This window comes from Salmo trutta, chromosome 24 (genome assembly GCF_901001165.1).
Source record: "Salmo trutta chromosome 24, fSalTru1.1, whole genome shotgun sequence".
Taxonomy (NCBI): Eukaryota; Metazoa; Chordata; class Actinopteri; order Salmoniformes; family Salmonidae; genus Salmo; species Salmo trutta.
The window spans coordinates 13,215,957-13,234,148 of record NC_042980.1 but is presented as its reverse complement, the minus strand read 5'-3'; the positions used below and the strand labels follow the sequence as shown (position 1 = coordinate 13,234,148).

Sequence of the window (18,192 nt, the reverse complement as noted above, 5' to 3'; positions counted from 1 at the left end):
GCAAATGTTATAAATAAATGAATGTGGAACAAAACAAGAAACATGAAAAGTGTACAGACATGAAACAGAAACAGAGTTAATAACGCCTGAGGAAAGAACCACGGGGAGGGAGTGAAATATATAGGGGAGGTAATCAGGAAGTTCATGGAGTCCAGGTGAATCTCATGAGGCGCAGGTGCGCGTAACGATGGTGGCAGGTGTGCGTAATAATCTGGCGACGTCAAGCGCCGGAGAGGGGGTGCGGGAGTACACGTGACAGTACCCCCTACCTGACGTGTGGCTCTAGCCGCAGGACGATGCCGGCCAGAGGGACGGCCCTGAAGGACCAGGAACGGGCTGGTCGCTTCTGCTGAGGAGCCGGCTGAGGCGCGGGAGCCTCGTCAGGCTCCCATGCCTCAGCAGAAGTGACCGGCTGTACACTTTTCGTGTTTCTTGTTTTGTTCCAAGTTTTTTTTATTTTATTACATTTGCACTCCCTGTACTTGCTTCCCGACTCCCAGCGTACACTTTACAGATACCTACAGAAAGCTGAGGCCCTCCTTTCTTCAACAGGGACAAGGGGATGAAACTTCCAAAGCTTTGTTTTTCCCGCAATTGCATTTTGAAATGTTATATGATCAGAACAACATTTTATTGACAGCGCATGGGGGGGAGAGAAGAGTGGATCGCTCATACAGCAACAGGCTACATCAAAACAGGCACAGGGGCAGGGCACACACTTTTATTACAAGAATCATGAGGATAATGCACTTTACTGTTTGACCAAATCATGGTTTTATCCGCCCCCAAAAAATAGGAAGTTTGAGTGAATTGACAATGTAGAATAGAATGTGCTCTATCTACATTTAAAGTCACCCTTTTCATTTATTTTACGACCCATGATCTTGGCTGACTAACTGATAACAGAGTCGGAGCAGGTCTCTAGGCTGATGCAGCGTTTGACTTTGAATGGGAGTTTGCATGACCTCAGCTCAGCCTATCAGAAAACCGGTAAAGCTCATCTTGGCAGGGGGACGACCATTGCCCACCCAGGCTCGTTATAGATTAGTATAACAGAGAAATTGAGCATGGGCTGCCGGACATGTCACCTTATTTTATATTAAAACAAATATTTTTGTGTGTGTCAATTTCGAACCAGCCCACCCAACTAAAACATGGTCCAGACCATCTGGCATTTGCTAGAATTGCCAGATGGGGGGGGGGGTACCACATTCGGCTGCTGCAAGAGACCAGGATGGTGGCAGGCAAAAGGAGGCGCATGCATTTTTTATTGATCTTTGCCTCTTTGGTTTCTCCCAGTATGTCTCAAAATGCATTGAGTGTTTCCCCTTCGTCAGAGTCAGGCATTTAGCAGATGGAAGCCAGTCTATCGGAGTACTGATTAAAACATGAAATGAAAACAGATCAGGTTTTAATTTGAGATCAGGTGACAGTAGTGCAGCTTCCTCCAGTCTGTTGTAGTCGCATCTCCAGGCAACTACATAAAGACTTCTCTGTGAGAACAAACTAGAAATGGAACTCTAATAGAATGTAAAAAAAAACATGTAATTCATTTTGTGGTAGATTTCTTCAATAAATCAACCCTGGTTTATTCTCCAAAGATATAAATCCTGTTCTACACCGGCTTGATGTAATTATCATCTGACAAAAAAGCTGATCAACTCTGAATTGGTGACAGATGGAGTATTGGACAGCACATCAAGGACAAAATCCTTGCCTAGTCACCCTACATATGCACATATGAATTCCTATCTCCATCTCAAGGGGGCATTGTTGAATCCAATCCAATGGTCACCAAATCATCTGTTTTAGCTTCCAATGAACTTTTGCCAGCTGATTAGCCATTCCAGCCCACTGGATGACAAATATCAGCTATCTAGCTAGATAAATATGTTCAGTATTGGAAGACACTGATGAAAGATGAAAGTAAGCTACGATGACTAGCTTGGAGCAGTCTCACTGAGGCGAGATATGGCCACATGGCCAAGAGACTCCAAACAAAGGGTTAGCATGCCTTCCCTCCCCTCCCCTTACATATTCCCCTCTTAATTGGCTATGCGTCAGTGCAGTTGTGTATGGCCTCAGCAGCACAGCCCTGTAACAACCACGTCACAATGTATTAGCAAGATAACCATGGAGAGTGTCACGTATAGCTTACACCATCTAGAACGGTTGTTTTTATGTCTAATTGTTGTGATTCATAAAATTTTTGTTTTTGAAGGTCAGTGTTAAAAATATGTAATATGAGAATGCTTCTCCCTCATTGGACAAGCTACCATGCCAATTTAACCTTAAGAAGAGTCTGCTGAACAAAATAACAAAACGTGTACGCCTTTATCAATTTTGTTTTCATTATAACGTAGTGTAAACACCCTTACTTAGTGGGAGCACTAAAGATAGTTTATTTAAGAGATGGACATGAAGTTCTACATATAACACTGTCCTAACCTCACTTTTCTGGACGCTTTCAGACTTCTCTTGCTCATAAAAATGCTGTACTTCAAGGCTGCCTGGACTTTTGTTGACCAATTACAGGAGCAGCAGCACTTAAGAAGAGCTCCTCCTTAAATTTAAATTGTTTGTTAAATGATTTTATTGTATGTGAACAGTTTAATTTTTTGTTCTTGATTGCTGTGTTCTGCACATCTAGAGGAATTGGAAGATGCATTTCTTTTGTGGAAGTAGTTTTGAGAGATTGATCGGCTTTGTGCGTGCAAGGGTCATCTGCTGAATCGTCAGGCAACGCAAGAAAGGAATGGTAACGGGGTGGACTATAAAACCAACAAGGACAACAAGAAGAGTTAGGACATAGACAAACAAACACAAAACCAACACAGGGTGAAAGAGTAAGGATTTCTGAGGGATTTCTGGAGGACATTTCAGGCCTTGATAAGAAAACAAGCATTCAGACGAGCAAACAAACAAGCAAAAGAGCACTTGAAAATGAGGTGGGAAGATCCTAAACATCGAGAGAGTATCTTCATTTATGTGTAACGTGTTGTTTCATTGAAAAACACATTTAGCATCTTTATTTGTGTTATTCATAAAAGTGCATTGTTTAAACAGTGCATTTATCTCTATAGGTGCATTATTTAAATAAGTGCTTTCATCAAGAGGCACGTGCACATCATTCTAGAGCAGAGTGCATTGTTTAAAGAGGTCACCAGGGGGATGAAGATTGAGGCATTCTCTAAGCATTGTTTCAGAGACCTTGCCATCACGTGTCCTGAAAATGGGTCGTGGACATTCTCATCAATAATGAGGAGAGACAAGGTCAGTCACCAATCAGGATATTACTTTTGTTCAAAATCTTTTAATATGGAAGGGATAGAGTAATAACGATGGCCGGTTGACCCAACATGGTGACTGTTGGGTTGAGAGCCCCGACACAAAGAATACAAAGATCTTTTATAGAAAAGATACACCCCCTTAGTCCACATGACAAACAACAGATGTGTGGAATTGGTCACAAGGTTAGGATTTGTATGAAAGACTGTAAAGACTGTTCTCATTGTGTGGAAACCACGGTCTGGCCCCCAAAACAAGGTTCCCCGCATCATTATCCATACCCGAGTCACCTCCACCCTGGTACTTCCCAGTACACAAACACCAACTCATTCTCTGGAATGCGAGCTCCGAGAGACAACAAGACCATCATCAATCAGTTGCTAGAGTTAAACCTCAGAAGCTCCTCTCAGTTCACACAGACACAATAGAGTTCTAAGAACCCGATTCTGTTGCATAAAATAACCATTCGATGCAATAACAGTATTATAACATAATCTTGTAATTTCTCCACGATAAATGTTACAAGTGAGTCATGAAAAAAATAAATGAACAAATACATTTCTAAGAGAATCCCCAGAGACTCAGAGGGACTACATCCCACAAGCAAACAAGAAAATAGAAGGAGAACTTCTGTTCTACAGTACACAGAGGATCCTAATGCTTGGCACACAGCTCTCCAAAATACCAATAATGAACTTAAAATGTCAGAAAACAGAACAATAAACAACTCTACATTGATTCCACCCCCAAATGTAACATTAACATTTATTATAACGGCACTGTGATGTTCAAGGTTCAGAGGCCAGTCTGGATCAATTTGTCCGCTACTTCGACCAACTAAAACCTCTTGTTGCTGAACTTAAAACCTCTTCACTGCCACTACCTACAACAGCCTCCACTCCATCTGTGCCCCAGTATGTAGTCCACAGGGTCCCTCTCCCTCCCTCGCCTGCAGCAGACACAGCCCTGAGTATGCCTCTCACACGTGACACCTGCAGTACCACAGCATCTATTAGAGGAGATCAGCCTGGTGCGTCAGCATAGGGAGGAGATCCGGGAACTGCAGTGTGCAGTGAAGAATGTTGAGGAGGACAACCAGACTCTAAGGATGGAAGTGGGCAGACTAAGAGAGGAACTGTCCGGTACAGTCAACACCAGCTACATGCAGGACCTGCAGGACCTGCAGAAGGAGTTACATGAGCTAAGGCAGGAATTATCCAGCCACCACCATCCACTCTACAAAGTCTCACAAAAACCTAGAACCAAGCCAACAGCTGAATCAGAACCCACCAACCAACCCAACCAACCAATGCACCAACCCAGCTGACCCCCTCCATCCCCAACTCACGCCCTGTAATTATTCCCATCACTCCTGCCATCCTCCACAGACCTGATGAGAAATCAGACATTATATTAATGATGGACTCCAGTGGAAGGTTTTAATTAGAGAGAGAGCTTTGGAGCTCTTGACTGTGGCCCAGCTTGGCTCCCCCAGTCATATCATCATTCACACAGGGACCAATGACATGTGTGCCCAACACGCATGTTTAACGTCCTCTTTCGCAAGGATGTTAAAGGATTCTGCTTTGGGTGGCCAGTCCACCTCACCCCACAGGAGCCACAGACCAGCCACCAACTCCCTGAGACAAATCAGACACTCCTTTAGACCTGGATCCGGTGGTGCCATACAGACTGGCGAACAGCCAGCCACACCACCCTCCACCACTTCTCCAGGAGACGCAGTCAAAGAGGCCACACGCAGAGTTAGGAACATTGCCGGGTACACTGCCCTCCACACCACCCTCTTCAATTCCCCCTACAACCTCCCTCCCATGCTACTAGACCAGGCTTTCCTCAGCACAGCTCTACCAGACCAGGCCCGCCTCAACACAGCTCTACCAGACACGGCCCATCACAGCATGGCTCTACCAGACCCGGCCCATCACAGCAGAGCTCTACCAGACTAGGCCCGCATCATCACAGCTTTTCCACACCTGGCCCACCTCAGTACAGCTCTACCACAACAAGCCTACCTCAGCACAGCTCAACCAGACCCGGCCCGCCTCAGCACAAATATACCAAACCAGGGCCGCCTCAGCACAGCTCAACCAGACCAGGCACAGCTCAACCAGACCAGGCCCGCCTCAGCACAGCTCAACCAGACCAGGCCCGCCTCAGCACAGCTCAACCAGACCAGGCCCGCCTCAGCACAGCTCAACCAGACCAGGCCCGCCTCAACACAGCTCAACCAGACCAGGCCCACCTCAGCACAGCTCAACCAGACCAGGCCCACCTCAGCACAGCTCAACCAGACCAGGCCCGCCTCAGCACAGCTCAACCAGACCAGGCCCGCCTCAGCACAGCTCAACCAGACCAGGCCCACCTCAGTACAGCTCAACCAGACCAGGCTCGCCTCAGCACAGCTCAACCAGAACCGGCCTATGTATCATTCACATCGTCACCCTACATATGCTGAGAGTTTGGCGCTTCGCCAGCCACACTGCGTTCCACCCTCTTCAATTCACCCCACAACCTCCCTCCCAGGCTAGTTTTGGTTACTCTCCCTACTCCCATACTCAGGACACGCCTGGAACACTCCTATCCCCAATGGCAGCCCCAACCCTGCAACAGGAGCCACACCAAGGTTTCCTGTCTACACCCAGAACAGGGTTTTGGCAGCCCCACCGGTCCCCTGCAGCAGTTCCACTCCTTTGGAGGGAGCTTCATCCGGGTGGACTGCTCTGCTCTCCCAGTTCCCGCCCCAGCTCCTACATCCAGTGTCTTGAGGGATGTCTGTCAAATGCTCAGTCTGCTCTGCTCTCACGTGGTTGGCCAGCGACCATGGCAAAGTCTCAGCTCACTGAACTAGTAGCTGCAGATGACCCTATGCCTGTTAGCTCTTATGGGAATGAGCTAAATACCCCCTCTGACTTGAAATATTGTAGGAGGCTTGGCCTAATGCACCTAAATGTGCGAAGTATGATAAAAAAGAATGGACACAATTGACATTTGGGTACAGGACTTGTGTCCTGACATCATGGCTCTCTCAGAAACTTGGTTAAATGGTTATATCTCTGATAAAGACATTGAAGTACGTTATTATAATGTATTTAGATGTGACAGGTTACAAAAAGAGGGAGGTGCCATATACAGTACCAGTCATAAGTTAGGACATACCTACTCATTCAAGGGTTTTTCTTTATTTTTACTATTTTATACATTGTAGAATAATAGTGAAGACATCAACACTATGAAATAACACATATGGAATCATGTAGTAACCAAAAAAGTGTGAAACAAATCAAAATATATTTTCTATTCTTCAAAGTAGACACTTTTTTGCCTTGATGACAGCTTTGCATATGCTTGGCATTCTCTCAATCAGCTTCACCTGGAATTATTTTCCAACAGTCTTGAAGGAGTTCCCACATATGCTGAGCACTTGTTGGCTGCTTTTCCTTCACTCTGTGGTCCAACTCATCCCAAATCATCTCATTTGGGTTGAGGTCTGGTGATTGTGGAGGCCAGGTCATCTGTACATACAAAATATTGACTTGTCTGTAAAAAATTGTAACATGCACTTGTATGCCGATGATGCTGTTGTATATGTTATTGCCCCCACGGTTGACAAGGCTCTATCTGAACTATAGTCTGCCTTCATTGTATTACAGAAAAACTTTATTCGCCTGAAATGAGTATTGAACGCAGGTAAAACTCTGCATATGTTGTTCTCTGGAGCACATAAAAATAATTATGATGATTTAAGCTTATGTACTTTGGATGGTGTCCATATTGATCGTGTCCCTGCTTACAAGTATCAGGGCATCTGGATAGATGAAAACTGTTTTTTAAAAAGTATATTGATGAGTTAGTTGAGAAGCTGAGAATAAAAATGGGCTTCTTCTGCAGAAGTAGATCCTGCCTCTCGCTAAATAGTAGAAAGCAGATTATTCAGTCGACGTTCCTATCAGTCCTACACTATGGTGACATCATCTATATGAATGTAGCTGCCGCTTCATTAAAGCCGTTAAATGCAGTTTATCATAGTGCACCCCGCTTTGTTACGGGCGACAATTTTAGCACTCATCACTGCATTCTCTATCTGAAAGTTGGTTGGCCCTCTTTGATGTCACATAGGTTGATACATTGTTATTTTTTTCATTTATAAAGAAAGCTCTTTTACAAAAAGTCAGACTGTACCTAACATCATTACTAAACTTTAGACATTTGAGTTACCACACCCGGTCTCAGGGATGGCTAACTCTGCAAATTCCTTTGTTCTCTAGTTCTCTATCTTTTAGTTTTTTTGCACCTTATTTGTGGAACAATCTTCAAAATGTTCTTAAATGTAATGTTTTGGTGCCTCTATGCTAATTTACAAAGATGATTGAAGATCTTTTTACCGAAGAATGTGTTTATTTCTTTTTTTATGACCGTGACTTTCTGCTTGCGTTTTGTATTCTGCTTGCATTTTGTATTTTCTGTCACTTATGTAATTCAGGGCTCATCTGTAAAAGAGTCCTTGGTCTCAGTATGACTCCCTGATAAAATAAAGGTAAAATAAATAAATAAATAAAAGACTAAGAGCACCACCACACAGCTGTAGACCTTTGGCAATAATGGCTCAATTAGCATATGTTTTGAATTATTGATGGTGGAAATATAGTCTAGTTAAAATGCCTGTTCCATCTGTCTCATCAGCCCAGCCAGGCACTTTATAAACTTGATCTCCACTATAAAAAGCATCTAGACATTATCTACCATTTCTTTTAGACTAACATTTAGTTTTCAACAGCGGAGATAAAATAGTTATGTAATTCAGATAGTTCTAGCCTCTATCAATTTAGACTTATTATGGTCAACAAGTTGAATATGAAGAAAATTAAGACGTGATATCCCTTCTCAACTTGTCCCTTTGCTGACTATTGGGAAAATTTGAAATTATAAGACTGTCAAATCTTTCAGTTACGACATTATTTTCCTCAACCGCAAATATCTATACATCTTCTAAATTACACAATTGCTTTGCCCGCGGACCTTACGCATTCATAGTCAGCTTGATAAAAGCTTTAACCATGATGGATGCATTATCCTGAAAGGCCACAGCATCACTAAGATCGGCATTCCTCTGTGGCCTGGTATCTGACATTCAATAGGACCAAGGTAAAGAGCTGGAAATCTCAATTTGACCATCTGTGAGTGTGGGGTCTGAAGACGGGGATCATGCTGGGGTGCTGAGAGAGCACCTTAGGCGATGCTAGATCCCATAGAGTAACACTTGAAGGGAAACTTGAACCCACCGACTGGAATTGATAATGATAGGCATCCAATCACTGGTAGAGACACTAATGTACACTATCAGCACTTTGTATTCTCCTGGACCTGCCAGTTTCAATGACCCAACCTACCTGTGAATGATCTACAACTCAGAGAGTGGAGGTGGTAACTCGGTCATATTCAGTAGTGCACACAATAGCAAAACGTTTCGCAATGGAAAATGAAAACCACTGTTTCTTATTAGACAAGTTAGTCCCTCCTTGTTTTTTAAATGTAAAATTGTATTTCACTTTTATTGTAATTCTTTCGTTAGGAGAAGTATCGGAGTCAGGCGCAGGACACAGGGATGAGTGCAAAAAAAACGTGTTTACTCAAAACCACAATAAAACTTCTTCCACAGCAATAATACAGGGTCGGGAGAAACACCTCCAACAACCACAAAACATGAAACAATCACAGATAAGACAAACAGGGTTAAATAATGAACATAATCAGGGAATCATAAACAGGTGTGTATAATTAAGACAAAAGCAAACGAACAGGAAACATAGATCGGTGGTAACTAGTAAGCCGGTGACGTCGACCGCCGAACGCCGCCCGAACAAGGAGAGGGGCCGACTTCGGCGGAAGTCGTGACATTTATTTAACCAGGTAGGCCAGTTGAGAACAAGTTCTCATTTACAACTGCGACCTGGCCAAGATAAAGCAAAGCAGTGCGACACAAACAACACAGAGTTACACATGGGATAAACAAACATAAGGTCAGTAACACAATAGAAAAGTCTATATACAGTGTGTGCACATGTAGTAAGATTAGGGAGGTAAGGCAATAAATAGGTCATAGTGGCGAAATAATTACAATTTAGCAATTAAACACTGGAGGGATAGATGTGCAGAAGATGAATGTGTAACTAGAGATACTGGGGTGCAAAGGAGAAAAAATAATAAAAACAACATGGGGATGAGGTATTTGGGTGGGCTATTTACAGATGGGCTATGTACAGGTGCAATGATCGGTAAGCTGCTCTGACAGCTGATGCTTAAAGTTAGTGAGGGAGATATAAGTCTCCAGCTTAAGTGATTTTTGCAATTTGTTCCAGTCATCGTTCCAGTCATTGGCAGCAGAGAACTGGAAGGAAAGGCGGCCAAAGGGGGAGTTGGCTTTGGGGGTGACCAGTGAAATATACCTGTTGGAGCACGTGCTACAGGTGGGTGCTGCTATGGTGACCAGTGAGCTGAGATAAGGCAGGGCTTTACCTAGCAAAGACTTATAGATGACCTGGAGCCAGTGGGTTTGGCGACGAATATGAAGCGAGGGCCAGCCAACAAGAGCATACAGGTCGCAGTGGTGGGTAGTATATGGGGCTTTTTTGACAAAATGGATGGCACTATGATAGACTACATCCAATTTGCTGAGTAGAATGTTGGAGGCTATTTTGCAAATGACATCGCCGAAGTCAAGGATCGGTAGATTAGTCAGTTTTACGAGGGTATGTTTGGCAACATGAGTGAAGGAGGCTTTGTTGCGAAATAGGAAGCTGATTCTAGATTTAGTTTTGGATTTGAGATGCTTAATGTGAGTCTGGAAGGAGAGTTTACAGTCTAACCAGACACCTAGGTATTTGTAGTTGTCCACATATTCTAAGTCAGAACCGTCCAGAGTAGTGACGCTAGACGGGCGGGCGGATGTGGGCAGCGATCGGTTGAAGAGCATGCGTTTAGTTTTGCTTGCATTTAAGCGCAGTTGGAGGCCACAGAAGGAGTGTTGTATGGCATTGAAGCTCGTCTGGAGGTTTGTTGACACAGTGTCCAAAGATGGGCCAGAAGTATACAGAATGGTGTCATCTGCGTAGAGGTGGATCAGAGATTCACCAGCAGCAAGAGCGACATCATTGATGTATACAGAGAAAAGAGTCGGCCTGAGAATTGAACCATGTGGCACCCCCATAGAGACTGCCAGAGGTCCGGACAACAGGCCCTCCGATTTGACATGCTGAATTCAGAGAAGTAGTTGGTGAACCAGGCGAGGCAGTCATTTGAGAAACAAATGCTTTTGAGTCTGCCGATAAGAATGCGGTGATTGACAGAGTCGAAAGCCTTGGTCAGGTCAATAAATACGGCTGCACAGTATTGTCTTTTGTCGATGGCAGTTATGATATCATTTAGGACTTTAAGCGTGGCTGAGGTGCACCCATGACCAGCTCGGAAACCAGATTGCATAGCGGAGCAGGTACGGTGGGAATCGAAATGGTCGGTGATCTGTTTGTTAACTTGGCTTTCAAAGACTTTAGAAAGGCAGGGTAGGATAGATATAGGTCTGTAACAGTTTGGGTCTAGAGTGTCACCCCCTATGAAGAAGGGGATGACCACGGCAGCTTCCAATCTTTAGGGATCTCAAACGATACAAAAGTGAGGTTGAACAGGCTAGTAATAGGAGTTTCAACAATTGCGGCGGATAATTTTAGAAAGAGAGGGTCCAGATTGTTTAGCCCAGCTGATTTGTAGGGGTCCAGATTTGGCAGATCTTTCAGAACATCAGCTATCTGGATTTGGGGGAAGGAGAAATGGGGGAGGCTTGGGGAAGTTGCTGTGGGGGGTGCAGAGCTGTTGACCGGGGTAGGGGTAGCCAGGTGGAAAGCATGACCAGCCGTAGAAAAATTCTTATTGAAATTCTCGATTATCGTAGATTTATTGGTGGTGACAGTGTTTCCTAGCCTCAGTGCAGTGGGCAGCTGGGAGGAGGTGCTCTTATTCTCCATGGACTTTACAGTGTCCATGAACTTTTTGGAGTTTGCACTACAGGATGCAAATTTCTGTTTGAAAAAGCTAGCCTTAGCTTTCCTAACTGCCTGTGTATATTGGTTCCTAACTTCCCTGAAAAGTTGCATATCGTGGGGGCTATTCGATGCTAATGCAGTACGCCACATGATGTTTTTGTGCTGGTCAAGGGCAGTCAGGTCTGGAGTGAACCAATGGCTATGGAGCATGCTTATTTAAGATGGTGAGGAAAGCATTTTTAAAGAATAACCAGGCCTCATCTATGAGGTCAATATCCTTCCAGGATACCCGGGCCAGGTCGATTAGAAAGGCTTGCTCGCTGATGTGTTTTAGGGAGCGTTTGACAGTGATGAGTGGTGGTCGTTTGACCGCCGACCCATTAAGGATGCAGGCAATGAGGCAGTGATCGCTGAGATCCTGGTTGAAGACAGCGGAGGTGTATTTAGAGGGCAGGTTGGTCAGGATGATGTCTATGAGGGTGCCCGTGTTTACTGATTGAGGGTTGTACCTGTTGGGTTCCATGATAATCTGTGTGAGATTGAGGGCATCTATTTTAGATTGTAGGACGGCCACAGTGTTAAGCATATCCCAGTTTAGGTCACCTAACAGTACAAACTCTGAAGATAAATGGGGGGCAATTAATTCACATATGGTGTCCAGGGCACAGCTGGGGGCTGAGGGGGGTCTTTAACAAGTGGCAACAGTGAGAGACTTACTTCTAGAAAGGTGGATTTTTAAAAGTAGAAGCTCGAACTGTTTGGGCACAGACCTGGATAGCATGACAGAACTCTGCAGGCTATCTCTGCAGTAGATTGCAACTCAACCCCCTTTGGCAGTTCTATCTTGGCGGAAAATGTTGTAGTTGGGGATGAACATTTCAGAATGTTTGGTGGCCTTCCTAAGCGAGGATTCAGACACGGCTAGGACACCAGGGTTGGCAGAGTGTGCTAAAGCAGTGAATAAAACAAACTTAGGGAGGAGGCTTCTGATGTTAACATGCATGAAACCAAGGCTTTTGTGGTTACAGAAGTCAACAAATGATAGTGTCTGGGGAATAGGAGTGGAACTAGGGGCTACAGGGCCTGGGTTAACCTCTACATCACCAGAGGAGCAGAGGAGGAGTAGGATAAGGGTACGGCTAAAGGCTATAATAACAACTGGTCGTCTAGTGCGTTGGGGACAGAGAATAAAAGGAGCGGATTTCTGGGCGTGGTAGAATAGATTCAAGGCATAATGTACAGACAAGGGTATGTTAGGATGTGAGTGCAGTGGAGGTAAACCTAGGCGTTGAGTGACAATGAGAGAGGTTTCGTCTCTGGTGGGACCAGTTAAGCCAGGTGAGGTCTCCGCATGTGTGTGGGGTGGGACAAAAGAGCTATCTAAGGCATGTTGAGTGGGACTGAAGGCTCTACAGTGAAGTAAAACAGTAAAAACTAGCCAAGACAGCAGTAGACAAGGCATATTGACATTAGAGAGAGGCCTAAAGCAATCACAGGTGTTGATCAGGAGTGCTAAGACAGCAACAGGAAAATGGCGATGAATGGGCAGAGCAGGTCAGTTGCAGGACCTGAGGACCACATGCAGGACCTGAGTTCGAGGCTGGGGCCGACAAGTAAACAAAATGAGGTACCGTGTTATTGAAACAGTTCAGGGGGCATCAGCTGTGTAGCCGAGTGATCATAGGGTCAGAAGAGCAGCAATAGGTGAGTCAGGGTGCTGTTCGGTAGTCACTCCTATGCTAAGCAAGCAGGGGACACAGCGTTCTGAAAAGCTAGCGGGCCGGGGATAGTAGCTGGTTCTTCGGCGACATCGTAACAGAATAGCCTGTTGAGACCACATCGGGCGATCACGTCGGCAGTCCGACTGGACTCCGTGTCAACAATAAAGGGTCCAGGCCAATTGGCAAAGGAGGTATTGTAGCCCTAGAAGTAGCTGGTATATGGGCCTAGCTCGAGGCTAGCTCAAGGCTAGCTGGTGCTTGCTTCGGGAGAGTCGTTAGCTAACAGTAGCCACTCGTTTGCAGCTAGCTAGCTGCGATGATCCAGAGTAATGATCTGGTGTAATGATCCGGAGCGGCAGGAATCCGGTGATATGGTAGAGAGAAGCAGTCCGATATGCTCTGGGTTTCAGTCCATTCTCTTCCATTTGGTGCCTAGTGAATACAACTGTGTACACACCTAATGACACAATTGTTTAGGAATATGTATAGCACTGAATAACACCTCTCAAACCATAAGCCAAATGAGATTTACCACCAACCCGAGAGGCACAATTGCATACTGCTCTACATCCTGGCCACTTTCCACAATCATGCATGTAGTCTGATTTGATCTGTGTACTGGCACAGGGAATTAACTGGAGAATTCTCTATTCAATCAACACACCAGAGTATGTCTGCCTTCCTAATGGCTATGAAAAGGTGTGAATAGTTTCCTGACCAAAAGTAGGAAATTATTGGCCTTATTTACTTTATTTCCCCCAGTGGAATGAATTATTATACAGCTGACTTTCAGCGGGTGACAGGATGAGGAGGGACCCCCATAGCTCACCCTTTTAGAAGGGTGTTGTTTTCCCATCTAGTAAATCAATTCCCAAACATATTTCTGCTGAATTTGCCGTTCTGGCCCCCTCTTGGGTCCACGTGGGTCTCCTCTTTCCTGCAGCATATTCTGTACTCACACACAGTAGCGAGTTTCTTTGCACAGATTTAAAATGTGATACAATGTGCAACATTAATGTATACCAACTAACAGATACAAGATCCGTGCATACACTGAATAATTTATTGCTGAGAAAGATGAAGATGAATAGGTGTTATTTTCATCATGTAATTGCGGGTTATCCTAAATGCTGTTAACTAAAAGCAATGAATGTTTAATACCTGCGAATCTTCCTTTGGCATCTTCCTTTATAAGGAGAATCTTAAAGCGCTGACAATGAACAGTATCGATATCAGAGGAGGTGAGTGAGGCGTTTTATACACCGGATTTTGTTATAACCAATAGCAGATTAAATATCTGAAGGCTTTACTTATTACCAATTCACCACAATTACAATGATTGTGATATGTGGTTGTCTCACCTACAGTAGCTACCTTAAGCTGAACGCTCTGACCGTAAGATGCTTTGGATAAGTGTCAGCTAAATGTCTTCTTCTTTTTTCCTTCATCCAATAAAAACATTGTAATTCACAGTTTAGGAAATACAATGTTGTTTAAGAAGGGTTGTTCCATGGGGGCTGCTGATGCACGGAAGCATCCTATTAAAGCCTGACATGTAAAGGCAGTCCAACAAAAGATTGATATATTTAGTCAGACAGACAGCTAGTGCTAATGAATGCGACTGGCAGCGTGGTGTGAGATCCAGCTCTGAGACGATTCCTGTGAATGTGTAATGTGTGTTCTTTGTGAGCCTGGCTGGTAGACAAAGGGAGACAGAGACATTTGCATAGGGAAGGATGGGCATTTTTTATTGCTTATTATTGCACATCAGGTGTTCTTCCTAGAAGAGCAGTCGATGTGTGGCTTGTTTTATGAGGGCAGCGAGACTTCGGGAGAAACGGAGTCCCACTAAGGAAAGGATTTATTTCTGTCTACTCTGAATAACATTGAATGAATCTGAACCTGCTTTTTACACTTCAATGGTAATGCCGATAGCATTATATTGCAGTGGAGGATATAGGGTTATGGTCCTAGGAGATTAGGGAGAGTAAATTATGAGTTGAACATAATCTAATGAGTGGATAGATTTAGCAGCCAGATAACTCTGCATCATCAGTGGCAGTGCATATCTACCTCTACCACTCCAGTATCCCTGCACATTGTAAACATGGTATTGGATCTGACCCTGTATATTGCTCACTTTTTAATTTTTAAAAAAATGTATTGTTTGTTTTATGTTCTACCTTATGTTATTTTTAGTCCTGCATTGATATTGATTCCTGTATTGTTGGGTTTAGAGCTTGCAAGAAAGGAATTTCAGTGTACTTGTGCATGTGAAATAAAAACTTGAAACAAGGCTGGATGCAATTTTAAACCGTGCATATAGGCACCAGGAGACCACCCTCAACGTCCTGGCCTTCCATTTTCTAACAACAATGTGAACTTATGAACAAACCAAAAAATGATGATAAGGAATGCCTCCTATTCAAATTATATAGCCATACAAATGAATATAATAGTGTATACTTGTCTATATGGAAGGACCCTTAACATTTCAGTATGTATTTTTGTTTACGATGCCTTTCTGATAAGCTTGTTTGGTATCCTTTGAAGCAAGTAATAACATTTTCCTAACATTGATGCCCTACCAAGGCCCCGGGATGCTCCACCTAACATTGTACTGGCTCTAAATAGATTGGAGGACCCTAAGGAACCAACTCAAAATGTTCCTGTATCATCATTTTTGTTGGTGGTAATTAGGTGGTAATTAACTAAACACAGTAGAATTCAGTTGAGTTTTGAGGTAACTGGAAGAGCACAGTCAATCTCTCAAAAACGGCCTATGTGGCATCGATATGAGTCTGACACATGTATTCTAGTGACATAAATTTACTATAAAGTGTGCATAGGATAATTGTTGTAAAAAAATAAGTATTGTCCAAAATGTTCCGGAATGAATGGGTTGTGTACTGTTTTGGCAGAGGGAATGTACAAACGCTTGCCACGTGCGAACACACACACAAGAGACACCCACATTAAACCACCCCCCGAGACAACTCTCGTTTAGCTTCAGTCATGGCCGCTGCATTTCTTTAAGACCAAGCTGGAAAACGATGCCAAATCATGGAGTTCAGCGCCCCTTTAATAGGTCTTGATGGTGTTGTCAACCTTTTCTTCCTCTATTATTATAGCATGGCTCAGCTATAGCATGCATGTGAAACATTCAGACTTGCAGATTATTGTTGTTTTGTTGTAGTGTCTCCAGCAGCGCTGAAATAATTTGCAATCTGTTAACACTCTCTTGACTGATAAATTCTGGTAAGGATATTCTGAGCGTTGTTAGCGGTTTGCGTGACATTTCAAAGATTCAAACAATTACTGTCATGGACAAAATATTTGTAACTATCACCTACTTTAATACTGATTTGGTGCTGAGACTATTAAGCTTGGATTAAATGTTGCATTCAATGTTTTGCATATACTACATTGTATTGTAGCCTAACTGATTCAGTTTCCGTAAAACACACATTTACTGGCTTGTGGTCAGTTGTTATTCTTCTCCATTCTGCCTGGAGAAATTCAACCCCTGTGTCTGAAATAGCATCACAGGAGGTTGGTGGCACCTTAGTTGGGGATGATGGGCACATGATAATGGCTGGAGCAGAGGTGGAACTCTATTAACAACATCAAACATACAGTATGGTTTCCATGTGTTTGATGCCATTCTATTCGCTGCATTCTAGCTGTCCTCCCCTCAGCAGCCTCCACTGAATTACACCCTATTCCCCCGGATTGAACACCTCCCTCTGCAACTGTCTCCTGAACTTCCTGACGGGCCGACCACAGGTGGTGAGGGTAGGCAACATCACCTCCATCATGCTGACCCTCAACACGGGGGTCCCACAGGACTGTGTGCTTAGTCCCTCCTGTACTCCCTGTCCACTCCCTGTCCCTGTCCTTAGTCCACATCACTAAGGACTTAAAATGGTCCACATGCGCACAGTCGTGAAGAAGGCGCGACAGCTCCTCTTCCCCCTCAGGAAGTTGAAAAGGTTTGGCATGGGCCCTCAAATCCTCAAAAGGTTCTACAGCTGCACTATTAAGAACATTTTGGCTGCATCACTGCTTGGTATGGGAACAGTACCACCCTCAATCGCATGGTGCTACGGAGGGAGGTGCTTGCTTCTTCTTCTTATTTCTTATTTTTATGTTTTTGTTCTACCCTACATTATTTTTAGTGCTACATTGATATTGCTTACTGCGTTGTTGGGTTTGGAGCTTGCAAGAAAGGTATTTCACTGTACTTGTGCACGTGACATTAAATCTTTAAACTATTCCCTATATAGTGCAATGCTTTGACCAGGGCCCTGACTCTTGTGAATGAGGGATTATTATAGGGCTCTGGTCAAAAGTAGCACACTATTTAGGGAATTAGGTGCAATTCAGTACCCAGATGAGGTCTCGATAATGGATTCTTCCTTCACTTAAGGAGGCAGCTCAGCAGCACTAGGTCTGGTATGACTCTGTCCTAAGCGTAGTCATTGCAGTCTTATGTTTGCGTCCCAAATTACACCCTATTCCCTAGTGCACTGCTTTTTATCAGAACCCTATGAGGCCTGGCCAAAAGCAGTGCACTGTAAAGGGAATAAGGTTCCATTTGGGCACATTCTATGTGTACACTGTGAAGCCCTGGCCTGGCTTGTGTGCTGTAGCCTGCAGCTCCCACGTGCCTCAGACGTCCTCATTCTAGGCCAATGTTTTGCAAATGCAGGATAGTCTGAGGGCAACATGTTTCACCACTGGGCCTTTAATCGCATAAAGCACGCTACTTATCTAGTGCCATCTTGGCCAATCAGTGACCCTGTCGAATCAGCGAACTGCCTTACTATCATATAGCTAGGGAATTCATGATGAACACTTAGCCCTAAGAGTTGATAGCAACATCTTATTACATTATCAATTGCACTAACAGCATAGTTGGAATAATATGGTTGGAATAATAATAATAATAATAAATTATTATTATTCCAATAATCACGGTTGGAATAATAATAATGTCGAAGTAATTGTTTCTCTCCTCGGCGGCTTTAGAAAGAATCCAACCCTCAGCACTATATTATTATTAAAAAGGTGCGAGAAAATGGATTAGAAGTTATACTGTAGTGGAGCTCAACTATGGAAGGAGAGCA

At 43.9% G+C, this 18,192-nt stretch overlaps 1 protein-coding gene across 1 annotated transcript in view; it reads left to right on the top strand.

Annotated features, from left to right (window-relative positions):
- Positions 1-18,192, top strand: part of LOC115160719 (potassium voltage-gated channel subfamily H member 7) — a 113,536-nt gene that overhangs the window by 6,128 nt on the left and 89,216 nt on the right. The window lies entirely within an intron of this gene.